This window comes from Notamacropus eugenii, chromosome 6, assembly GCF_028372415.1.
Source record: "Notamacropus eugenii isolate mMacEug1 chromosome 6, mMacEug1.pri_v2, whole genome shotgun sequence".
In the NCBI taxonomy this organism is placed as follows: Eukaryota; Metazoa; Chordata; class Mammalia; order Diprotodontia; family Macropodidae; genus Notamacropus; species Notamacropus eugenii.
In genome coordinates this window covers 325,945,620-325,972,697 of record NC_092877.1, presented here as the reverse complement: position 1 = coordinate 325,972,697, position 27,078 = coordinate 325,945,620, and the positions used below count along the sequence as shown (strand labels likewise).

Below are 27,078 nucleotides of genomic sequence, written 5' to 3'. Positions count from 1 at the left end.
TCGTCAACAGAATGGTGCTTACTTGTTTATCTTCAGTGTGTTTGCTTGACCCAGATGGGCTATGTGTTTTGGGTGTAAATATTTGGAATTAAATTTATCAATGAAGAACTGTCTTGTTTCTCTGAAATTAGATTCCTTGGAGTATGAATCACTGGTAGAGTAGACAGAAGTAAAAAAAAAATGTTGTTTCATCATATTTATTCATAGCTGCTCCATGATGGAGCCAAAAAAGTGAGCAAGAAAAGAGACATTTAGTAATAATCTTCCCAAAGAGAAATGTGTTCAACTGAGGTAGAAAGGATTTCCCAAGTATATTCATTCATAAAATGCTTTTTTGACTTAAGCTTCCAGTTCACAACAAGTCTGTTCATTTCTATTGTGCCCTTCTTTTACTTCCCAGTGGAGGAGGTATTCTTCTTAAATTGGTATTCATGTCTTTTCAGGAAAAATAATACTTTGGGATAATCAAATCCTAATAATCACAGAATAAGGAGTGCATGTGTGAAGGGGGTGGGGGAGAGCTGGAAATGTTCGGTGTATGTATACCTCTGTGGATTGGGCAGTGTAGGGGCTGGTGTGAATAGGGTGCTAGCAAAACAAAATTGGGGCACGTTCTCTTCAGTAAAGCCTGCCTTAGGCCTGTTTTCAGTTCAGTTAAGAGATATTTTGTTTTTCATGATACAAACATGAATCCTATCAGTCAGTGGCCAGACTGCAGCTCATAGAGCTAAGTAAGTTTTGCATTTGTGAAAAAAAAAAAACCATGTAACTTCCTGGGCATTTATTTATTTTTTCACCCAGGTGGGGCTTGGATCTTTAGGAAGGATAAAGGGGAATGTGGAGCTGTGAGAGGCCTAAGGTGCTAGTGAACTGTTTCCTTCCGTTTTATTTCCTCTTTCATTCAGCACCTTTTGGATTCCTCACATTCTTGCCTCCACTTTCCCCCCAAACCCCTTTCTTCCCTCCCTCTCCCCTTATCACTGGTTGCCTTGTCTTTTCTTCCATGCTCAGTTTCCCCTTCCTGGCCTCCCCGTTTCTTCCATTCACTTTAGCAAATAAGATTAAGTACTTGCCACTCACAAGGCGTAGGGGGGGTGGGAAGACAACAAATGAAAAACCTTTCCTGCCCTTGGAGCGCTTACAGTCAACCTAGTAGAGAGCTAGAGACCACTTAGATCAATACAGGTTAGAATATAAGGAATGTTTAAGACAGGTCGGGGAGAGCTAGAGATTAGAAGAGGAGGGATCACTTCTAGTTTAGGAAAGGGGGAGGGGAAGCCTGTGTGGCTTACTTCGACTCTGGTCTCCAGCCTTTGTTAATGTTAAACAGCCCCCTCCCCCCCCCCCCCCCCCCCCACTTCCAGGCCGTTGTTTGTCCAAGTGGATCACCTTCTGCAGCCTGCAGAGGGAGGAGTTGGGAGCTCCGCTGGGCGGGGAAAGAGGAATGGGCGTGGATTGGAGTGGAGGAAAACAGAAATCTGGGGGACAGGGAAATCTGTTTTAGGGGTTGATCTGGGGGTTCCCGCAGCCTTTGCATTGTTGCCCGTGGCTAGTCGGCCCCCTTTGACTCTAAGCCTTTTTTATTTTGGAAAGAATGGCCGGGCCACAGTAGGACTTTCCGTCCTCCATCCCCATCCCCATCCCACCCTCCTACCTCCATTTGCGGGGAAAGCCACGTGGATTCTTGTTTTGTCCTCTCCCCTTTCCCTTTTTGTCCTTTGTTTTGGCTTAGGGCGCTACCTTGTATTTCTTTTTGATTTAAGGTGCTATTCTGTATCCCCACGACTTTCTCTTGGGTGATCTTCCTTCCCCCACACTCACCTTGTTCTCTTTCCTTTCCCTTGGCCCCAGCTTTCGTGTTTACCCTGTGCCCAGGGCACCCCTAGTGTCCTTTTATCCCGTGCTCCCTGCCAGTCTTGCTACCTAGCTTGGCTTTTCTGCCAGGCACCAGGCCACCTCTCACGAGGAGGTGGTGGGTGTGGTAGGGACGACCCCCCCCCCTCCCGGTGGCCAGGCTGGAGGGGCGGGGAGGTGGGGACGCCTCCGGGATGGCAGCAGTGCACTGTGGCTCGGACGGGCACAGTGACCCTGGCTGTGAAGGCTGGCAAGGGCAGGGCAAGGAAGGACTGCCAGTGGTGACTTGGGGTGGGGAGGGGGTCGCGGGGGCGGAGGCGGGGCTGCAGCTGAGGTTCTGCCGTTGCTTTTCTTCTGGCTTTGGCCAGCTCAGGCTCCTTCCCCTGGGGGGCGGCCCCCCAGTGGCCTCGGCGGCTGGCCAGGCGGTGCCAGTCTGCATCTAGCATGTTGATTTAAATACTGAGCTCCCCCTTCGTTCCCTCCCCCTGCTCCTCCAGTTTTACAAGCCCAGCCTTATTTTTGCATGTACGCCAGCTTGTGAACTCGGGAAGGAAAATAGATTAGACCTACCCAATGGTAGATTAGCAATGAGCCTTCTTATTTTAAATACCCCCCTTTTTTTGTTTGGTATCCTCCGTGCCCAGGATAGTTACTGGCACATTTTAGGGACTTAACAAATATTCTTGATGTCCAGTAGGCACTTAATAAATCCTTGTGGTGGCTGCTGTTTTTAATGATAACGGACCAGTGCCGGGCTATTTTACCAGTCTCATCTTTTACTCTGGGTCACCGCTTCCTCCCTTGCTTGGAGGTCTCCTGACTCCATGTATTGGGGAAGCTGCATCCAGGGCTGTGCTGGACTGGCAGTTTCCAAGGGAATCTTGGGTTTAAATCTTATTAATGAAAAGGAGAGACAACAATAGGAGAAATGCAGATACAGTAACTTGGGCCTTTTGTGACATTCCCCTATAATGACTTACCCTTCAGAAATCCAGCATGGAATTCCAAAAGTAAAAAAAAATGCTAACCAGTAAACTGTATGAATTTAGGGAACTGGAGAGGTAATAGATATGGGTAAGGAAAGTGCTAGGTACTGACAGAAGTAGGAAATAAAGTGTTAGTATTGTTTTTAGGTTATTATAAAATTTAAATCAATCTAACATTTTGGAGTGAATAACATAAGACAAGAGAATCCAGTTTTGAAAGTTGGTTGCATTTTGTTGCATATCCATCTGAATTACAAATACAATGTGAAATACAGACACAAATTATATATGTATATAAATTATATATCTAATGTGAAATTAGATTGGCCATTTTCATATATGTTCATCTCTGTTCTGGTCTGATTTTATCCTCTAAAAAAAAAAAAAAGGAAGGATGAAAGATGATGGGAAGAAACACCTTTCCTCTGGACCGACTTGTACGGTTTTTGTTTTGTCACTGGCTTCAGCCAGCTCAGCCCAAAGTTCTCTTCCTGCACTGAATTATATGTCCTGAAGGCAGTGCTTTTCCTTAGGTGCTGATTGAAACATCATCACAAGGGAACACTGTATGATTTGGCATGCTACATAAAAAAAAAAATGTTTTGTCCTAGAGCAACTTCCAAGCAGAATGTAAAGTTCTTTGACTTCAAAATGATTTTAACAACAGTTCAAATCACTCACAAACTACTGATCTCACCCTGTTTAGACTAATTCTTAAGGCTTAAAAATAAAATCCATTAACTGACAATTCTTTAACTTCTCCCTCTCCCCCAAACCATTTTTTAATATTGCTTTCTACTTTTGGATGAATACTTTGGAACTCCTGCAACTGTTGTTGTCCAAAGAATAAATAAATGCTGTCCATGGTATTGACTTTAAAGCCAGGATTTGGGATTACACAGGCTGTTTTTCTCTTTGTAGATCAGTCATCTTAGGCAAGCCCTAAAATAAGACCCCTGCTCTCAGGAGGTGACTACTCAAGTTCCTTTACTGGGTCAGATTTAAAGACATATTCAAGTATAAAAGATATTATGTGTTTGTGGATTGAGTTGCCCTAGTGGACATCAGAAAGCCCTTAGGATAGGCAGATGTAGGTTTTTGAGGTACAGATACTTTATTGCTCAGCCATAGATCCTGAGCATGATTCTAGGTTGACCAGATAGGCCAGAGGGAATACTTGGGTACCTTTCCTGTTGGGAAAGAAAGAAATTGTCCAGATTCCACCAGGTAAACTTTAGAACTGGTCTGGTCTTCATTGACCTTGATGATTAGATTGGACTTGCCTGAGAACTCTCCAGACTGAATTGGGTCCTTCTGTTCTTTCCACTGGAGAAGAATTCTGGTTTGCCAGCCATGGGGCTATCAGTGGTGCCTTGGATGATACCATGTACTTCACCTATCTTGTGCAGCCATGGATATATTCTTATCATGAGTAATCCTTGTTCAGTTTATTTTTGCACTATCCTAGCATCCACAAGACTTTAGCTAGACATTCAGGCAAGAAGAGAGCATCTAAAAAGCTCATATATAAGATGGAAGATAACTTTGCTTTTTCATTAATGTTGTTGCTCAGTTGTGTCCAACTCTCTGCAACCTCATTTGGATTTTTTTTTTTTTTGCAGAGATATTAGAGTGGTTTGTCATTTCCTTCTCCAGCTCGTTCAACAGATAAGGAAACTGAGGCAAACAGTTAAGTGACTTGGCCAAGGTCATGTAGCTAGTAAATGTCTGGAGGCTGAATTGGACTCAGGTATTCCTGATGCTCTATATGATTTACCACCTAGATGCCTTCATTTTGTCTTTGCATTTTTACATCTGTATGATTTCGTGAATCTGATAGGCAGCCTTAGAGCCTGGAAGAACTGGCCTCCCATTTTTGACACATGCTTGCCATATAACCTTAGGTTGTTGTTCTTGATGCTTGAAGAAGACTCAATGACCTGACTGTGTTAGGGTCAAGGTACAGTGTGTCTGACTGTGGCTGATCAGACCAGTTCAAGCTTGGAAGGCTCTGTCACAGGTTGTATACAAATAGTTCATCTGTCTATATGGGCAAGTTCCCATAAATTGCAGAAAAGATGATAGCTTGTATTAGTAGAGGGAATTTCCTCATTCAGAAGTTCCTGATATTGGTTAAATCATGGGTCCAGTCCCTATCTCCATTGTGAAGTCCTATGGCTTGGTTTTTCCTTTTTAGGCATATGTAAAAGATTTAAACATTTTTTGTGACAATTAAATTAGTTTGGTCTCAGATTTACTTCCTTAGGTTTTCTCAGCAATTTGCATTGGATTATGTGTTGTGTTTCCAGTTTCCTCCCGAGCATTGAGTTTTTGCTGTATTCTGAAAGGAACTCTAAGCTTTCACTACTTACTACCTTGCAGATTTCATAAATCATTAGAATAGTCCATTGACTTTTTTCATTCATTGCTTCATTGATAGCCTTATCCAATCCTTCTCTAACCGTGGTAGTAATCAGATAAATTTCTTAGCTCCATAATATATAAATGTTACCTTTTCAGCTTTAATGGTAATTCGGTATAATGGCACTCTTAACAATCTGAAAAAGTGTCACTGTCCTCCTCATCCTCTCCGTCTGCCCTTCAGGAAGTGAGATATTGGTTGAGGTAGTGATTTGTTTTTCTACTTTATCGGGTTTTTGGTAATTGCATTCAAAAGAGTCATTCTCTTATAATAAGATGCTAGAGGTCAGTGATTTCTGTAAATGGTCTCATGAAGAAATAAGGTATTATTAATTCTTTTTTGATAAAAATATTTTGTTCTTTAAAATAGCAAATACTATCCTTCTAGTTATATAAACTAAAAATATTATCCTTCTAGTTATATAAACTAAAGTTTCAGTATTTTTTGATTCATAGATATGCTCAATTTTAAGAAATGGTCCTAGTAACTTTATTTTTTCCATTTTGAATTCAGATGAACTCTGAATAAGAAAGCACTTTGATTTATTTTTATTGAATTCTGTTTTAATATTGGGCAGTGGATAATGCACCAGACCTGGAGTCAGGAAGACCTGTTCAAATTCAGCCTAGACACTTGCTAGCTGTGTGACCCTGGGCAAGTCACTTAACTCTGCCTTGGTTTACTTATCTGTCAGATGAACTGGAGAAGGAAATGGCAAACCACTCCAGTATCTTTGCCAAGAAAATCCCAGATGGGGTCTTGAAGAATTGGATATGGCTGAACAACAACAATTTTAATTTTATTAATAACTCTACTAACAAGACAGCATGAGTTGACTATAGAATACCAAAGACCGAGGTTGAGATCCTTCAACTCCTGGGCTATATATATAAAGCTATATGGCCATGCCAAGGCAATTAACTTCTCAGTCCTAGAGGCAAGATTATAGTTTACAGATGAGTTGTCAGTCTATATTAATGGTTATACTTACTACAGCAGGAGATAACTAAATAAATGAAATCATAGTCTGAGAAAATGAGAAAAAATATTTTTGTAGGTCAAAGAAAAGTTGGCTTCTTATAGTTGCCACTTCTTTGCTTTTTCTTTTTTCTATAGAACAGAAACCATTTGAAGGCAGATACTCTTTCATTTATGTCTTCCTACCTCCAGTGATTGGCAAACTGTAAGCCATGCATAAATGGGGGTTTTTTGATTGATCATTCACATAGAGATGATTACATTTGCCTTCATCTTAATTCACAAAGGTAGGAAGAGTTTTTGTATAACATGCCTAAGGTAAATTGAGTTCTTCACAAAAAGATAGCCTTGGTAGGGTCTGCGCTGTGATCTATCTCTTAAAAATCAATATTTTTGTTAGATAAATATATTATGTGCTCATTATTGATTGAGTCATTTAAAAATAACATAATTTGAAATAGTTAAATTAAGTGTACCTACAAAAGGCAACTTTATGTATGGGTTTTAAATCTCATTTTCTGTTTCTAATTTAAAGGGATATTTGCAGTACCAAAGCCCTGTCCCTATATCCATGGATGCATCTAACTAAGACTGTCATAAGTCAGAAAATGAGTCTCTTCTTTCTAATGTCCTATCTTCAGTGTCGTATTGCACCAAACTGTTTCATTAGTGTATTAGTATGTGCTGAGATGCCTTAGTAAATAATAAATTGTTAAGATCTGTTTATTGTTAGCATGGGAAGTGAACCTAAAAGGTTATAAGCCATAGTGAGTAAAAGAGTCTTCCATCAACTCTCCACTTGTTTTGTTTTGTTAACTCAAAGGCATTGAGGGGCATCCTCTGATCTTCTTTGACATATCTGGGTCACACTGTTGAAGCATCTCTTAATCCTAAGTAGCTGCTAGTTGTGTTGTCTGAGTTGGAATGATCAAAAAGGTGCTTGTTGTTCATCATTGCTTCTCATTGTTTTCACTTAAATATTTTTAAGCACATCTTTTGCAGCCAGCATTTTCTGCAATGCCCCAGAATTTGGACTTTTGGCTTTCAGGTAGTGTAAAATCTCAGATTGTCCTTAAAAGATCTTAGATTCAGAACTGGAAGGGACCTTAAAGGTCCAAGTCAAATAGAATAGGGTTGTATATTAACTTAGAAAACCACAAATTAACATTATCTGTGTTGTACTGTATTTTTAATTATTTTACTAAATGTTTCTCAATTATATTTTAATCTGGTTCTAGCCTCACTTGGAAGGCAGGTAGCTGTGTTTAATGCCTCTGATCTAGTCCAGCTCTTTAATTTTACAAATGAAGGAAAGAAGCCCAGGGAGATTGTGACTTGCTGCAGATAACAGAGATAATGTGGGGTGTGAGGGTGGTGTTTGAGCTTAGGTCCTTAGATTCTTCCGATTTATGTATAAAAAGAGAAAGATTTTGGCAGCATCTAGGCCTTCTCAGATGCCAGGGCCTGCCCACCCCATCTCCCAAATATACCTTATGGGCAGCTAGGTGGCAGAGTGGATAAAATACCTGAACTGGAATCAAGCAGAAAGATCTGAGTTTGAATCCTGCTTCATATAATTTGCAGCTGTGTACCCCTGAACAAATTTACCCTTTCTCTGAGTAATGAGGACAATAATAGAGCTTAACTACTGGGGTTGTTGGGAGGATCAAAGGCATATACATATAGCTAAATAGCTAGCTAGCTAGAGATGATAAATGTTAGATACTATAGAAAAAAGATAAGAGAGATGGGTGACAGTTAGATGGTAGATAAAATGATAGATGGTAGATTGACATTAGGTACTTTGCAAATCATAAAACACTATAAAGTTTAGCTATTACTATAGCTTATTTTTGTACAGACTTTGGCATATATGTACACATTGGCTCTTTGACGGCAGAGATGTTAATTTTGGTCTTCTTCCCAGGACCAAGCACGGTGCCCCACATGGGCAGCGGGGCTTAGCAGCTGGCATGCCTTATTTACCTTTCACCTTCCACTCCTTAATCTTCTCCTTTCCCGATGTAAAATTCCCAGTTCTTCTTTGGAGGAGGAAGCCAAGATTCTGTTCTTTTTAGTGGAGAAAGCATTAATGGTAATCAGATCAGTAACAGCCTTTAATCTGGTACCTGCTAGGTGGTTATCCCAATCTGGGACACTGTGAAGTACCCAAGAGGATGAGTATGACAGGATATCTTGCTTCCAAGTTTTTGGAAACAACTCAACAGTTTTCCAGATAGAGAGAGAGAGACTGTGTGTGTGCGTGCACATGCGGGAAAACAGTGAAAGGGCCCTGGACTTCAAATCAGATCACAGTTTCAAGTTCTGACCATGCCATCTACTGAGCATGTGACCTTGGGACAAATATCTGAGCCTCAGTTTCCTCATTTGTGCTGCCTATCCCGCGGTCTAGTTATGAAGGCCAAATGTGATAACTCCATTTAAAGCTCCTTGTAAGCTGTAACATGCACATGCGCGTGAGCTGTTGCTGTTCTGTTTTGTGTTCTTTGAACCTTCTATATCCCTACTTGACGCGGCAGTTGGATCACCCGAAAACGTTGGAAGTCAGAGATGTGAATTTGCTCAAACATTTGGGTTGTTGATTCTTTTTTTTGTTTGATAAGTTTTCTCATACTCAAATGAAGCTCCTGAATCTAAAGTTAGAATTTGCAAGGGCTTTTTTGTCTGTGGGTGGTTGATTTTTACTTTTAGTAGAAAAAGATCCTAACCCTATGAATTTTATCTCTTGTCCTAGGATCCAACTGTAAGTCTAGCCTTCTTTGAGGTTTTGTCTTTGCTGAATAGGTGTGCTCTTTCTTTCTCTGTCTCTGTGTGTGTGTGTGCGTGTCTTTCTCTTTCTCTCTCTTTTTTGTGAATGGCTTGAAATTATGCAGGGGGCCTTGCATTTTGACCCAAAAAAAAAAAAAAACGGAGTATACCTTCTTAAGAAGTTGCTAGCAGCCTTTCACAGAGATATAAATAGGAATCTTTCTTGCCTTCGGTAAGTTTTATGTCTTACTATGATTTCTCAGACTTTGAAGCTTAGTAAACAAATATAGCAGATTTAGTTAAACATCCAACTGTTTAATAATTCTTCTGAAAGAACTCATGGAGATTCACCTCATCTCAAGTATTCCCCCCTTCCTTTGTACTTAGGACAGCAACCAACAGCATACTTTGTTGATAATGTCTGTACTTTCATTTTATTTCTTTTTATTTTTTGATCTTAAAATAGGCAATTATTTTATTTGTTTACCCTGGTAGTGACAACTTAATTTACACAGGAACCTGTAGCTAGAACAACAACTGACAAAGGAAAATGTCTCCCTATCACAGGGGACCAGGTTGTCAGCAGAGCAAAAATGGGAGTCAATGACTGAGCTCAACACCTCCTTCACTTCTTTCCCTCTATCCGTCCCTTCCTTCCTCCCCCCACCTTACCCAAAAGAGAAAACAACAATGAAGAACAACAAAATAAATCAGGACCCAGAACTTTCTAACCAGTAGCTTTGATGAATGAATACAGAACAAAGGAGTTGAATTTCTCAGTCGTTTATGTGTGCATGGGAGCAGGAATGATAGAAGGGAGCTCACCTCTTCCCCTAATCTTTCCCCCATACCCAAAATGGTAGAGTTTACAAATATTAGGGAAGGTTTCCATCTATAATTGGAGTGTTTGAAGGTTACTTCAGTCTAGGACAGATAGGTCTTCTTGCTCTGTATTGAAATACCCAGAGTGTAGGGTGCTGGATCAAAGATTCTCCATAAAATCAGTTTAGTGATATAGTCTACCCCCCCCTTTCCAAAGCCCACAGAATTCAGAGCTATATTCTGTTGGTAATTTCACCATCCCTGGAACATTTCATAAGACCGTAGAATGGCAGTTAGGCAGGATGGTGTAGAAAGAAGGAATTATATTTTAGAGTCCTGATGCCTGATAGGTTTCCTCTTTGGTCCCCAGTCTTGGCCCTCAGTTTAGAAAGACAGGAAGGGAATGTCCAGTGGAACAGAGATGTAAGCTCCTGGCCCAACGCCTACATAGAAGACATAGAGGAACCAATATTCCCTTATCCTCCGTACTTCATGTCTTTCTGCGAAGTCTGGAAGCAAGCCCAATAAGGCAGGCAATAGTAGCCATAGTTCTAGGGCCATTTTCCTTCTGAGGATGATACCTAGGGATGTTGGGAGAGAATAAAACCCACTGTAGGCCTATGGAAGAGATATTGCCAAGGAGGGATGATAAAAACAAGTTTGGTTAAATACTGGGATAATCATAGAACATTTTCTTCTGCTTTCCTCACTCACACTCTTCCTACCAATGTATTTAACTGAGTTTCCCACCCTCCTACCCCTCTAGGGTGAGAAAACTGGGAAGCCCTTCCTCGACAGAGACAACCTGAAAACAACCTCTCAAACTCCTGATACTTCTGTCCAGCACAACAAAGGTTAATTTGCAGGGTGGTAAGAGAGCAGGAAGGATGAACTCCCTCCCCATTTCCTAATCATATATATCCAAAACTTCCCCTGGCCAGTCCACCAGCTCTGTCCTATAATGCCTTTTTCTTCCTCATCCCTTAAGGCCATATAGAGAAAATGGTCTTTCTTGTGGTTGGCCTCATAAAGTTGGCCCATGGTTGCCCATGATAGGAGGAGGGATAGTTGTTGACAATGGTGGGTCCACTTCTGAATTAAGAACCAACCAACTGTAAGGTCAGAGGGCATCAGGTACTCCCATTTGTCCAGGTCAGGGACTCTGGTGTTGGGTGCCTTCTCCACAATTACAGGGACTTTGTCTGGATATTTGTTCCAAATCTTCTTCCCTTCCTTTGTCCAGCACTAGAAAGGATGGCCCTGCTTATGTTAGAGTTTCATGATGCTTCTTAGTATCCCTGACCTCCCCCTGAGGGGCCTGGCTCCGGCAGAATGGGTTGATTCTGAGTCTGGCTTCATCCATACAGAGCCCAGTGAGAGACCTGAAGAGCCTGAACATTGCCAGTCATGGCTGCCCCGTCAGCTTGTTGAGAATGCTCAGAGTGGAGGCCCCAGGTGGCTGAGGCTAGTTCTTTGGAATTGTGTTTGCATCAGTTTCATTGATCAGAATTCTTAAATCTTAAAAAAAACTTTTATGATGTTTGTTGCTTCTGTTCCCTTTTTTATAATGTCTGCTTTTATTTCCTTCAGTTTGCATCAGTTCATAAAAAGTCTTTACAGGTTCCTTTAAAACCATCTCTCTCATCATTTCTTATGTCATGATACTATTCCATTACATTGATGTACCATAATTTGTTTAGCACTTCCCCAAGTGAGGACATCCTTGTAGTTTCCAGTTCTTTGCCAGCATAGAAAGTGTTGCTCTAAATATCTTTGTATATATGACTCCCTTTCTTCTTTCACTGATTTCTTTGTATATAAACCTTATAGTGGCATCCTGGGTCAAAGGGTATGCACAGTTTAGTAACTTTGGGGGCATAGTTCCAAACTGCTATTCAGAATAGCAGTACCAATTCACAGTGCTTCCAATAGTGCATTAATGTGCCTGTTTTCCCACAGTCCCTCCAGCATTTGTCATTTTCCTTTTTTTGTCAACTTTGCCATTGTGATGGTTTTGAGGCAATTTAATTTTTATTTCTCTCTTGGTGATTTGGAACACTTTTTCATGTGGCTGTTGATGGCATGGATTTCTTACCTTTAAAAATCATCAGTGTTTTGTTTTTTTTTTTTCTGATGAATTGTAGAATGGCTCTTGTGGCTTCAAAATCTTTTTTTTTTTTTTAAACACCTAGAAGGGACCTTAGAGATTATTTAATCCATACTTTTCATACAACAGATGAACTGCCTATAACCCAGAGGGATTAAGTTCCCATAAGTAAAAAACAGCTCCAGAATTCAAACTCAGAACCTATAGTCAAAAGGTGTTTTTCTACAAAATCACAGTCTCCCCAAATGGCTATAGTGGAAGGAAAGAGCAGGGCAAGACTAGGTTTCTATTCTACCATTTTTTCCTTTCACCATTTCCCCCACTCACCCCTGTGTCCATGATTAATCACCGTGGGTCTCAGTTACCACCCTACATGCCTGAAAGCAGAAGGTCAAACCTGATACAGTAGAAAGAATATTGAATTTGGACTTATAGGACACTTGCAGTCAGACTTTATCACTTAATACCTACCTGATTCAACCTTCTCTGGGCCTTGTTTTTTCATATAAAATGAAGGAGTTTAAACTAGATCACAGCATCTGAGATTTAGAAGCTGGAAGCAATGAATGAACTTTAGAAGATTTGAACTAGATATAAGGCTCTTTTCAGCTTTAAGTTAATGAATGATCCTGTGACCTCTTAACTGTGCCTTCCCAGTTCTGAGATGTGAGATTCTAAGTACAGTGAAAGAAAGGAGGTACAAGTAGCAAAGTCATTTGAGTTAGAGACCTTCCTAAGGTTCGAGGGCTGTGCTTTCTTTTTTGAATGCAAGTCCAGATTTTGATAAGACATTTACTTTTTATGAAAAACAAATAGAGGAGCATGTATGTGTTTGGTGTATTACTTTTAAATCTCTGATCTAGTCAACATTCACATTTTTGTCTTATCTCTGTCAAATACCTTAAATGTTTCTATCACCTAATTTCAAGGGAACCTCCTTCTGGCCAAAGGACAGGATGAGTCTCTGGGCTTCCTGTGGAGCATTTGGAGTGCTCCTGTTTGAACTTTTCTCCCCTTTTCCCCAAGGTTCCCACATGCAAGGTTCCCACCATTGCTTTATCTGGAGCATCCTTCTTTTTCAGTCCATTCTCTAGCTAGATTTTTCCTGCATAAATACTGTTGCTTTTTAAAATAGAGAACAACTGTTGCTTTTTGACAATGTTGTATTTCCCTTTTTAGAACAACCTAGAAGTTGTTGGAATTAGATTTAAAAATTTCTCGTTCATTGATGAACTTAATTTTGAAAAGATGTATAGGAAAGAATTACACTCGGAAACATGAGAAATACGCTCTGTATTGGAATTTAGCCCTGCCTTTACTTTTTTTTTTGCTACATAAGCCTTTGTCCTTCACAAGTTACTACAAGGAAGGACCTTCAGAAGGTGTGCAGGCTTGTAGCTAGTTCTTTGAACTGGGTTAGGAATGTGTCTTAAGATGGAAGAATGAATGGCTATTTGGGGCTTTTTAGCCTCTGGGCTCCAAACCCCCCTGAAGAATGTTATTGTGTCTTCAAAGCCTATATCACACAAGGCTTTGTCAGACAAGATCTCAGATGGTGTCTTTGCATTATCAAATACACAGCAAAAACACTGAGCCATTCAGTCTGATCTAATTGAGTATCCTTGCGCCTGCTAAGTAGTATGTTTGCAGATTGGTCACTTTCAATTAATTAACTTTTTTTTCTATTAATAGAAAAACTGTCTAGCCATTTTTCTCTCCTGTGCTAGTTTGTGACAGGTCCAGAGTACTGGCAATTTGTAGCTACTTTTTTGGGGTGGAGAGGTGCGGTGGGAGTAAGGGGATGTGACACCTCGCAATAATTAATATTTATATAGTGCTTCTGTCTGTCTGTCTGTCTGTCTGTCTCCCAGCCAGGCACTGTGCTAAGAGGTTTACAGTTATCTCATTTGATCCTCATAACAACCCTGGGAGGCAGGTGCTGTCGTTTCCCATTTTACAGATGGGGAAACTGAGGCAGAAGTTTACGTTGGGTCCCACAGTTAGTAGCGTCTTTGGCCAAGTTTGAATTCAGGCCTTCTGACAGGTCTTCCGGTTCCAGGCCTGGTGCCCTTTCCATAACACCACCTAGCTGACAGGTTGGTAGTGGGAATGAAGTATTTCTTAATTCAGTCCCCTTGACGGACCCATTGTTCATCGCTGCGAGTATTCTTTTCCCCAGTGCCTGTGCCTCCTTCTGCTGATTCTTTGTTTGTTTTTTTCATAACTCCTCCAGGGAAGTACTGCTTTGTAATAACTCATGCTGAGGTAATACTATAAGGTTCAGAAAACTCTTTCCTCACAGCAGCCCTATGAGGTAAGGAGAACAAGCATTGTTATCTCTACAGATGAAGAAACTGAATCCTTGAGACATGAAGTGACTAGCCCATAATCAAACATCCATGAAATGTCTGCAGGGGCGAAGGGGGGACGGAATTTGAACTCAGGTTTGGAAACCTTTATCTGTTATTTTCACTATTTTGAGATTCTCATGTTCTGTTCCACCTGGGATCTTTCACTTGGTGCCTGGCCAATTTGTTTTTCTGATCATACGTGTCTTCATAATGTCTTTGCTTACTTTGCTGGAGTGCTGTGTTCACTGATGGGCAGGATACCCTGTTTGAGAAAACAGATTGGCATGTTTGGGCAGCCAGGTGAAGCAGTGGATAGAATGCTAGGCCTGGAATTAGGAACACTCATCTTCCTGAGTTCAGATCTGGCCTCAGATGCTTACTAGTCATGTGACCCTGGACAGGTCCCTTAACCCTGTTTGCCTCAGTTTCTCCATTTATAAAATGAGTTGGAGAAGGAAATGGCAAACTACTCCTGTTATCTTTGCCAAGAAAACCCCAAATGGGATCACAGAGAGTTGTATACAACTAAAAAGACTCAACAGTGACAAAAAGCAGCATGTTTCAAGGTCATGGCCAGAGGAAGGCAGCTGGAATGGCAAGAAGATTAGAGAACATGCCACAGGAGGGTCAGCTGACAGAATTAAAGATTCTGGTCTGGAGAGAAGAAGGGGGAAATGTGTCAGTTATCTTTAGATATTTAAAGAGATGCTTCATGGCACCAGGGATTTAATTTGTTCTGCATGGCCCCATACTAGGACCAGTGGTGTTATAGAGAGGCAGACTTGGGCCCACTACAAGGAAGAGCTACTAGCATTTATGGATATTTATTCCTATCCATAAATAGAATTGATTATCTTGGAGGAAAATATAGTAAGTGGTCCATCACTTGAGGTTTTCATGAATGTTAGATAATCACTCATTGGGAATGTCATAGAGGGTTCAGGTTTGCATTTAGACTAGGGGGTCTCTGAGGTTGCAGTCAAATTAATGAATTTTGATTGTGTGAAAGTCAATATGATTATTGAACTGGCCAAATAAAATGGTGGTTGACTGAGTATACAAATGACTGGATGTGTTCTCCCTTCCTTTCCTATTTCTCATCCACTTCTGTTTTCCTTCCCTACATTACAGACATTATACCTTTTTCTTATGATTTTCAAAACTTAAGAAAGTTTTTTTTTAAATCAGGAAGTGTGTAGGGAAAAAAAAACCTCATGACTATAATAATAATCACAACTTAGAAAAAGGTTGTTTTTCTTTGTCATTTTTGGGTACCTTAAGCAGATCCCTTATCCCTGTGCAATATTTTTATTTTACTCACTCAGAATGAATGATTTTGGGAGTGACAGTGAGCTACCTGTTGAAACCTTATGATATTCTTCAACTGAATGTAAAATCACGGTTAAAATGAATTAGAACTTAATTATTCGTGGACCTGAATAAATGATCAATGATTCTGTGTCTGATTTATCTCAAAGCCTTTCTCCTTTTTTATTTTCCATAAAGACACTGTCTGTTTCTTGAAGATGGACACATCTTTTGCTTTGTTTTGATGGGGTTTGCTTATTTCTCTACTCGAAATAACATTTCATCAGCTTTTATTCTGCTAGCATAATTCATATGATGTTAATTGTGTTTTACAGATTCAGGTCACAGTTTAGCATTTGCATTTGGGTTTAAGGAAATCGGAAATCGAAAGCCGTAAGAAAATGACTAAAAATAATGGTTTTACTCTAGCGATCTCAGGTATTCAGAAACTAGTTATTAAGCTCCTGGACAGTGTGGGCCCCTTGGGTCCCCATTTTCTCCCTCTGGTTCTCTTGTCCTTCTCTTGGGCATTTCACTGCTCATTAGCGCCTCTGCCAATAAGCATGGGCAGGGCTGGGGAAAGGAAGTGAAATTCAAGTCAGTCAGTTTTGTTAACAGCTCTGCTAAAAAGCGAACTGAGCAAGAGAAGTTAAAAGTGAGATTTGGGGATTACGGCATACATTTAGGCCCTTCCCCCATCCCTCATTTCCATAGATAATTGAGAAAGTGAACTTTAGTCTTAAGGCAAAAGTCATGGAATTCCTGTTGTTACAATTAGCTGCACCAGCTGCAGTCAAAATTCATTTGAACATGGCTTGTTATGAGAAGGATTAGTCTATACCCTGGGTCTGGTCGTATTCTGGGAGCTATAACTTCATTCAGTCAAATGTCATTAACCTTTAGCACATGTCCCTGTAGAACAACGTATTTTAATTCAGAATTTCAGCACTTTACTGAGGCACTCACTGGTCTTTATTCCTTAAAACTTTAAAATATCCACCATTTGGGGGGCAGCAGTAGCATCAGGTGATGGAGCCCTAGACTTGTAAGGAGCAAGACCTGTATTCAAATACTACCTCTTCTACAAACTCTGCGACTTTGCAATCTTTCTCTGTCTCATTGCCCCATCTATCGATTGGGGATAATAACAGGATCACCCTCACAGAATTGTTGTGAGCAGTGAGATGATGTATGTCAGGCACCTTAGAGATGGAAAAGGCTATATGAATATGAGCTATTATTAGTTAGAATTAACTCCAGCTTTTAAAGAAGTTAACCAATTAACAATTTAATTTAGAAAATTTTAATAATTGCCTCCTGTGTGCCAGATATTGAGGAGAAGTTAAGGGACAATTTACTCTTTAGGCATTCATTGTATTTGTTTCCTCAGTGCATGACACATGGTAATTATTATCATTAACATTTTAAAATTAAATTGCTAAATGACTTTTATATACATTATAATATGTATAACAATGTACATATGCCATGTATATTCATCTATAATAATATAAATATATTAAAAGTGCAGCATTAAAATATGTTATATATTTTGTTATATGTAACATATAATGCTGCATTTATATATTATAAAATAATATATTCGAGTACTGTATTAAATAGAATGTATTTTATTATTATATAGTATATGTAAGTATAGTATATTGTATATATGTATGTATATGTGTGTATGTTAATAGAAATATACGCATGTATGCATGTATATGTATATATATATATACCCATACATATATGCATGTATATCAGCTAGGTGGCATAGTGGATAGAGCAGTGGCCTTGGAATCAGGAAGACATCTTCTAGAGTTCAAATCTGACCTCAGACACTTACTAGCTGTATGACCCTGGGCAAGTCACCTAACCCTGGTTGCCTCAGTTTCCTTATCTGTAAGATGAGCTTGAGAAGGAAATAGCAAAATACTCCAGTACCTTTGCCAAGAAAACCCCAAATGAGGTAAAAAAAAAAAAAAGAGTTGGACACCTCTGAAAATGACTCAACAACAACATGGATGGATGGATAGCTAGATAGACTTATATATCAGCATAGATCTGTATGTATCTATTTATAGCTATACATCCGTTTCTATATCTGCAACAACCTTTGGAATCTGTGACCAGACATCTTTTGAAATTTTTAAATAGCATTTTTTATGCAACTGTCTTAGGAAAATAGGTTAATGAAACTTAAAACTAGGACTTCTTTTCCCTAATTAGGAAAGGAAATCAAAACTTTGTAAAAATAAGGAAGTTTCTCTGAAATTATATTTGACTGCTAATAACTCTATTGCAATACCTTTTGCTTTTTTTTAAAATAGAGATTGGACTAATGGTGTGGCTCTATCATTTTACAAAATTAAAAGTTTATGTCAGTCTTCATTTTCCATTCTCAAGGCCCATCTTCTTTCTAGCATAGTATCTGAAAGAATTGAGGTAATTGTATTATTACTAATGGTTTCAGAGGAATATTTTACAGAACCACATGTGACTCATTTTGACACTAAAGATCAAATAGTTGTCTAATCTATTCCTTAAATGTACTGAAGGAAGGTACATTTCAGTGTCTGTACTTTAGGTACTCCTAGGCCAATCAGTTGATTGATTAAAGGCAAAATATTTACTAAACACTTTATGGTAGAGTGAATATGTCTCCTCGTATGAGCCAGAGGCAAATGAACAAAAACGATTTGACATCAGTGACTTTTTCAAGAAAATGGGGAATAGGGCCACCTATAGGGTTAGTACCCATTCAAGCCCTTGTTTTATGTCATATCTTCACAGGTGTGGCTACCATTGTAGCTTTAATCATGTCCCAGTACAAAATCTTAGTTTATAGCGAGGAACTTGAGTCATCAGAAAATAACTCACTGACCCCCTCAATGTTTGAAAGATAACCCCTCAACTTTCTCTTAATAATAATAAGTTCTGTGGCTTCTACTTATAGGCTTTATTTCCCTCCCCTTTAATCAATTTTGTGGCTTTTTCCAGAGCCATCATAAAGTTTTCCACATCTTCTTCCAGCTGTGGAGCTCATAATTGGACATGACTAGTAGAATGGTGTCCAACAAGCACTGACTACTTGATAGAAAACTAGTCTCCTGGTCTCTATCCATGATACCCCTTTTATTTTACTCACATGTGTGATTATTCTTCTAATGTTAGCACTGTATTATTCATTTGTGTTCTACTTGGTGTCCACTGAGATCCCTGAATCGTCCTAAGTTGTGATCACTCAATTATGTAGTCAGTACACATTTGTTAAACACCTACTAGGAGCAGCATTGTAAAGGCAAAAGACAGGCTTTACTCTCGAGGAGTTCACAGTGTCATCTAAATAACTATTTCCTAGCTTCCAATTGTGTAATATGGGGTTTTTCCTCCCTCAGGTGTGTTTTTGTTTGTATTAGATGCTTTCTTTTAATTTTCTATTTCTCTAGTTTATGAAGGGTATTTACTTGATATATGCTCCAACTTACTCATGCCATTCTTCAGAACTATGGATATTATTTAAGTCTCAAGTTAAACAAAATAACATTGTTGGAAATAGAACTACGTTTACTTGCTTTTTTCAATTTGTAAAATTCCTTTAACAGTCGTAACATTTATTAAAAACTATAGAAACTAGGACACATTTGATGTCTTTCATTGTCATTATCAGTTTTCCCTGTTTCAGGAGGAAACAGATTTTCATTTATAAAAGGGTCCTTATAGATCAGGGATCCTTAACTTTGTATTTGTGTGTGTATGTGTGTGTGCGCGCGTGCGTACACACATACGTTGGACTCCCTTGGCAGCCTATGGGACCACCATCAGAATAGTGTTTTTAAATGCACAAAGTAAAATATGTAGGATGACACAGAAAGATATTCATACTGAAATACTGTGATCAAGAGATTAGAAAACCCAGTTTCATGGATTCTACATTAAGAACTCCTCCACAGATCGTTTAGACTCAAGCTCTGGGGGTGTAGGGTGTGTTCAGGGAGGACCAGTACCTTTGGTGTGATGGCTGCTGAGCCCTTTTCAGGGCTCTTTCCATCTTTGGTGTACACCTGTTCCGTCTAACTCTCACTTGTGGCTCCAAGAAGCTGCAGCATGTGCAGCAGCCACACCCTGGTAAACCGTTTCAGCAGACGGACCAAACCAGGCTGAGGGTAACCAAAAGTTCTCAAATCCATTGGTGAGTTAGGGGGGTATCTACCCCAAGCATGTGAAGACTTCATCTGGTGGAATGGGCAGATGAGAACAATTTGTTCCAGTGAAGGAACATGAAGGCAGATGAAGCAGGCGATGTGGAGTGCTTAGAGCATGGTTAGACACGGAAGAAGCCAAGGGCATCCACTGCATCCTGAGCCATCGCCAGCCATCTTGACTCTGTCCTGCCTCTGGGCTATGATGACTCGGGAGGACAGAGTGAGGCTGACAACTTCATGCAGCTCTGCCTCACTTAAATCCAATTTATGTATGAATCAAAAGACATCACAGAAAAGACAAAAAGTCCCAAGCTCCTATATTACAGGTAAGAAAATTGAGGCTCGGTGAAATGAGGGCCTTACCAAAGCCAGGACTAGAACCATGGTCTCTTGAGTGCTCTTTCCAGGACATTTATACTTCCTTAGCTTGCCTGATCTAGACGTAGATGGTGTTTGAATTCTCCAGAGACTGACCCAGTCCATGTCTGCATGCCCTAAGCAGATTGCAGATTAGAAAATGTGATGGGGGGGAGAGGGGAGGAGGGGGTCTGAATTTCCATTCTTAGGGCATGGTGAATTAAGCCCCTGCCCTCACTGGCATGGATACTGGTCTGCACTATGGAAAGGTACCTGGTTCACTGGGGAGGAAAAAACAATATTTACCATTCATTTACCCAACATTTGAGGGTACTCATATGCATAGAGGGCAGCCTTCTGTCTACGCCTTTCAGGGACACATATTGCTCTTTATTACTCATTTTCCTCTTCCAGGCTGGCCTGTGCATTCATATTTAATCATATTTTGTCTGCATGAAGATTAAGGAGGGGGCACAGTATGATTCTTTCCCCCCTTTTCCTTCTGGGACAGCCCGTGCTCACCTCTGTGACTTGCATGTACCAATTCTCATTAATCATGGAACGTTTGAATGTTAGAACTGGAAAGCATTTCTCCTTCATTTTACAGATGAGGACACTGAGTCCATAAAGGTTAAATAACTTGTCTCAGGTCACGTATTTACCTAATGAGAGCCAGAACCTTGCACTAGAAGCCCTGTCTCCTGAGGCTTGGGGCCCTCAGGGCTCCTCTGTTGCCCCAGCTGTCTCTGTTGCCTTTCCCCGACTTATAATAATGAGGCTGGCTTTGGCATGGTAGTGATGGGGATAGAGAGAAAAGGGATTCATCCTAGATCATCAAAGTGTCTGGGTAGAAAACAAAGCTATGCAGCATCCCAAGTTTTCAAAGACCATGCACATCTTATGTCATTTCCCTTCCCTTCAGAAGAGCCAGACACTCATTTAAAAAAAATATGTATTTTTTTTTTTGTCTAAGAACTGCCTCAACTTGTCCTGTAGATCTGACAGTAAGATTCTTTACAGCCTAGATCATAAAAGATTACAACCAGGGATGGGTTTTACCTCCGTGTGCTTTCTCTATATATTTAACTTTGGATTACATTGGTAATTTTTCCAGCACATTCCCTTATAATCTCTCTTGTTGTCTGTACTTGTTGATTGAGAAGGCTACTGGGAAATTAGCTCAGAATAGAAAACCCAGGGCCAGTTGTTGTGCGTTATTTTCACCAAAATGAGTCTCTGAGTAAAAATGTTATTATTATTCAGGGCTTGTAGTTTACAGCCCTGGAAACATAGCTTTCAAAATATTTCTTCATAACAGCCTTTTGAAGTAGGATGGGGATAGGAACCGGACCTGTGTTTGCATTCGTTTCAGGAGCTTTCTGGTGAGGAAAATGCCTTCTGCCTTTGCAGGTTGGCACCTTCTCTCCCACCTTTGCTCTTAGAGAAGTGCCTAGAATGCTGAGGAGTTGTGACCTGCGATGGGGTAGTCAAGAGGCAGTAAACATTTATTAAGCACTCACTGTGTGTCACGTACTGTGCCAAGCTCTAGGGGACACAAATATGAAAGAAGGAAGGAAGGAAAGAGAAAGAGACCGTCCCTGCCCTCAAAGAGTTTACAATACAGTGGGGAAGGCAGTATACAAAACAAAGCTAAAAAAGGAGGAGAATGTCACCCAGCTGGTCAGGGATATACCTGAACTTCCTTTGCTCCTTCCACTACATTATGGCATCTCTTCTAGTGTTCTCAGGAACTTACAGAACATCAAATAGCTTGTAGTACTTGGTGTCTCATGCTCATTTGCAAACCACATGTCATTGTGGGATTCATTCAATGCAGGCGTGGAAGGTATCCTCTATAGACGTTCTGTGATGTTTTAATTAGGCACTATGTTCTCCAGTCACTGACATCCAAGGGGAATTGACACAATCGGAATGTATTTGCGTTGAAAGTGTAGCAGCCCCCTGGAGTACCTATATTTGGCTATTTATGAAACAGCCTTGCCTGTGAACTAAAGACCCCAAAGCTTCCATTTTGGGAAGTGCCCCTCCCATGGGAGGTTATGTGGACGATGATGGCTTTTAGCCTTTCAGAGGAGGCCCCATTAGCAGGAAACCAAGGGTTAATATTCCTCCTCAGGATAGTAAGTGATAGACTACATTTTAAGTAGCCTGATCTTCCTATGAGCTTATGCATGTACACATACACACATCTTTTTATTTAGAATCAGCCTTACTGAGTGTTTCCAAAAAATCTTTGAGTCTTCAAAATATTTTCATTGGCACCTTGGTGCCACCTTTTCCTTCTCCTACCAAGATCTTCTCCCTCCCATCTCTCTCAGTTTGCTTAGAGCAAAAGTGTCTGTCTGCATCTGATACGTTGCTAGTCTCAATTCCCCCACCTCCCATAAGCATGGTTTAATCTCAATGTAATGCAGCATAAACCTAAGGAAATTGAAGAATTTAGAGGTTCTGAGTTATTTGAATTCTTCATCTCCTTCTCCCACACCCACTAGGATGGAAAAGTACATTTGAAGTGATTTTTTGTTTTTGCATTTGATTGAAAATATTTTTTTCAGACAGTTCTCTTCTTAAATGTCTAATTTGTGTGACACTAATGTGAAAAGATATGTGAAGCTCACTGTTGGGGGGAGACATTCTTGTCAGGAAGAATGAATAGGTTTTACTATCAAATCCTGGAGATCTGGGTTGCATTTATAGGCTTGGCAAGGAAATCCCCCCTTTCCCCCTGGAACAATTCACTTAGAACAAGTGATTTTTAAGCCGAAAGCACAAATTAGACACATACAGTTTAAAGCATATTTATGTTTTGTTATGTTTTTGTTATGTTATGTTTTGATAGGGTATGTGAGTAGTTTCTCTGCATTTAATTACCTTTTAAATATGGAAAATAAAAGTAGGATGCATTTGCCAGTCAGCATTTGCTGGGATATTTCTTGCTATCACAGTTCTTGCTCCTTAAGCCCTTCTAAGATTTAGGCCCAGGCAGTAAGGTGGCCGGGTGGTCCTTGGTGCTAGCCAGTGCCAGGATGGAAGAGAGAGCCCTAACATGGACCTGTGCCACTACAGGAAATAGGTAGATGACATTTCAGAGCAATGCTGATTTCCCTTGGCTAGCTGGGTCAGCTGTTCGAATTTGGTCATAGAAATCTGAACTGCACAGCTGACCAGTCCCAAAGAGAAAGGAAGGGTGTGAGAAAGGAACAGGGAGAAAAGAGAAGTTGGTCAGATAATGTTTCTTGCATGTTCACTGTAATTAGAGTAACTTTGATAGTGTTGTCTGCTGTTTGTGTTTTTGCATTTGTTCATATGTTTTTACCCTGAGGAAAGAAAAAAATAATCCTTAAATATGGGCTGCTGTTGGTTGTTCCTGATTTAAATTTGTCAAAACAGAGAGGTGGCCATTCAGGGCATGGTACAACGTGGCTGCCCCCAAAATTTATAGCCTGTTCCTTCTGGGTCTAGAGCTCATTCATTCCAGAACTATAACTACTGTGGTTTAGTCAGTTCATGTTTATGTCAAAATTTACTCAGCATACCTGGCTACAGAAATAGAAAGAAAAGGACAAAGAGAGTTGGGTAAAGTAAAAGGTAACAAGGGAGGGAGAAGAGGTCCATTTCTAGGTGGGCATCTGTTTAAGGTAATTGACCTAGTGGCCAAAAGCAGTGAGTTACAGTTATTTTTGTTTTGGAGGTAGGATGGGCATATTGGACTGATGGATGGGTAGTCACTTTGATGGGCTGTTACATTGGTGAGGGTGCATTATAACTATGTCTCACCAGAATAATACAACAGACATACACATATGGTCATGAGCTTGTGTGATTTTTTCAGGGATTAAAGCATCCTGTTAAAGAGTGTAGGATGCTTATGGGGCCTAAAACTAACCAGATATTTTTTAAATTAGATTTTGCTCAATAATAGAAGTTATAATGAAGTTCCATTGCTTGTGTGCATATCATATCAACAACATTTCCCAAAAAGGTATACAATTTTAGAACTGGGAAAGACATTAGAGTAACTTTTGCATTTCCTTCAATTTACAAATGAGGGAACTGATACCCAAAGGCCTATTGGATTGGTGGCAGAAGCAGAACTGGCTTTCCTGTGTTCTTTCTGACACACCATGGTATATCAAACAGAGCCATCATGAGTAAGTCTGCTGTCACCCAAAAGTATAGCTGGGGCAAAGGTGGAGGACTGCAGAGAGAGTCCCATTGGGTGAAAGACCTTGGGATACCATGAGGCTATGTTGGGGGGACAGCTATTATTGTGTATGTGTATGACAAACTATCTTCATTGATTATTCTTGCTAAAACAATTATTCTTGCTACCTGGGTGCTAAGCTTAGTTATTTCTCCCTGCTGAAGGAGTGAAAGTGTCTCATGAATTTCAGTAACCCAACGCACAGCTCTAGTCACCCTGTCCTAGTTAGAGATCTCTGTATTTCAAACTATATTTAGTTATGTACAATAACTTCCGTGCTTAGCCTGTTCACATGAATATTTTGTTATAAATGCATAACAGTCGTGGTTTCATCCAGAATAACAAACATTGATACTTAAATTTTATATGATTTTAAGGCTTAAACTCTATGCTTTTGTAAGAAATAATAGGAACATAGACTATTTGTTCATTATCCAGATTTATTCACCTATTAGAAGAGATGGTAGACTCCTCTCTTTTGACTGACCTGGTGCTTGTTCTTACGTAATTATCTGGTTTCTTGGAATCTTAGATTTGAAGTAACCTAGAGATAATGACTAGGGTGAATCTTTTCCCATTAGCTATGGTGTTACCACTTAAATGATAGCCTTGTTACTGGGTTTCATAATGATAGGTTGATGGGCTGTAGATTTTCAAGTGTGTGTGCTGTCTCTAGTGTGTTAACACTGCCATATGTCAGTTAGTGTTTATGAAATTCTTTGGAAGCCCAGTATGATGTCTGTCACAGACATGTTTAGGTTCATCAGTTGTAATGTTGTTTCTGGTGAAGCAGTATACGCAGATCAGTAAGTTCTGTACATTGGGTATGATTCTAGTCTCTTAAAAAGTATTCTGGGTTACCATGGTTTTATTTCCATTGATTCTTCAGTTCCCTAGCTCAGGGAGATTGTAAGCTTCCCAGATGGGATGTTTTTAGTGGCAGTGTTCAATTCTGCATTCCCATTCGTCAGCTTTCTCAGGGTATTGACTGAGAAGCAACCATAGGCATCTTGAGATCTTCTTGCTGGTCTGAAATTCAGTACTGACTCTGCCAAGCAGCATACTATTATGTAGGACTATTATAAGAGTGTAATTACCAAAATATAGCAGTTCCTGAGGATCTCAATGGCATGTGATAATATTGAGATCAGAGTATTCTTAACCTGCTTTCAGATTCTTGCTGTATCTTCAAACATAGTTCATAAAAGAGATTGATTAGGAATGGCCTTGATATTGTAATCCAGTATTATGGCAGTAATGGGGGAATGGGTCAGGCTAGCTATGCTTAATTCTGGTGATGTAGTCAGCTCTGCTAACTTGAAGTAGCCTCAGGATCTTAGTAAACTTCTCAGGACCCTCAGACTTGTTTAATAATTGCCAGAGAGGCATCTACTAGTGGTTTCAATACTTTTTAAGGTCACTAAATAGTTTAGAGGTCAAAGGAATTTTCCTAAACAACTCTTAGCTCATCGTGGTGTAGAAAGACCTAAATAACTTAGTCCATTCATTGACTGCCTTTTTCCCTGTGGGCTTCATAAATGATTCCATGTTTATTACTTTTTAGGTTCATAAGGAATAATGAAATTGATTGGAAATGTGTAACTAAATAATATTCTTGCTGAAAAAACTACCATGTGTGCCAAGACCTCCCAAATGCCTACCTTTAGACAAAGGAGGGCCTTCCATTTTTTCCAGCTCTGAAGTTCCATGTCATTTATTCTAGAAACCATTTTGCATGTGTGGAAAGTAGGAAAGGCAAGGCCTTCTCATTACAAACTTTTGAGCCATACCTTTTTTGGTGATGCATTAGTAAACTCAGCCACAAAATCTCATACTTGGATATGAACCAGCCAACCACATCTGGACTGAATCTTCATAGTTAGAGTTCCTTATTTCCCTTAATTAGAGCCCTACATGGGTTGGTAAAGGGGTTACTACAAGATGGCTTCATCTCTAGCCATGCCCCATTATGTCATCCTAGCCCCTGAGATACATGCCTGAGAAACCAGTCCATCTAGGTATTGGGTGTGGAGTTCTTGGGATTCACTCTGTAGGACTTCATCCCAGTCATGTCTGGCTTTCGATGAGCTAATAGCCCAAACCCTAGGCTACCTTGGTCTGCACATTAGTTAGCATAACTGACTTTTCTACTCTGGTTCACTTGAAACCTGGGTTTCTATTTTTCTGTAATGAATGAATCAGATCCTTCTTCCTGAGGTTCTCAATACAAATAGTCCTCTAAATATTGAATTAAAATTAGGCTCTAGCAAGAAGATTTTGTTTCGTTTGCCCCCCTCCCCTCCATGTCACCTGAAATAACCTGTTATACTCCTGGCCCTTATTTTTAGATTAGCATTTATTTTTGAACTCTTATATTGAGTGGTTTTTAGGGTATGAAATCTAAATTTAGACTTGCTGATAACACTTGGCCACCAGGGGACTGGCACTTTGTGGAAGCTTGTATGTTTTAGGAACCTAAGTTTTATTTTACTTGAATTCTCTAATCTCCCCTATATTATACCAGATATTATTAGTTTGATTCTGTAGCCACATTTCACAGCACTGGTTAGCCATCATTTTTAAAAGTATAGGGAAGTTATATGCCAGAGATGAGGTATATAAAACAGCCGAAACACTTTCTTTTTAAAAAAAAAAAAGTTTATTTCTCCCCACTTCACCAAGAAATGGTGA

General features: G+C 39.8%; 1 protein-coding gene and 1 pseudogene across 2 annotated transcripts in view; one reads left to right on the top strand and one right to left on the bottom strand.

The window, feature by feature from the left end:
• The window catches only part of IRS1 (insulin receptor substrate 1), an 84,274-nt gene that overhangs the window by 5,447 nt on the left and 51,749 nt on the right, over positions 1-27,078 (top strand). The gene's annotated exons all lie outside the window — the stretch shown is intronic.
• Positions 10,743-11,112, bottom strand: LOC140509917 (gamma-aminobutyric acid receptor-associated protein-like 1 pseudogene; annotated as a pseudogene).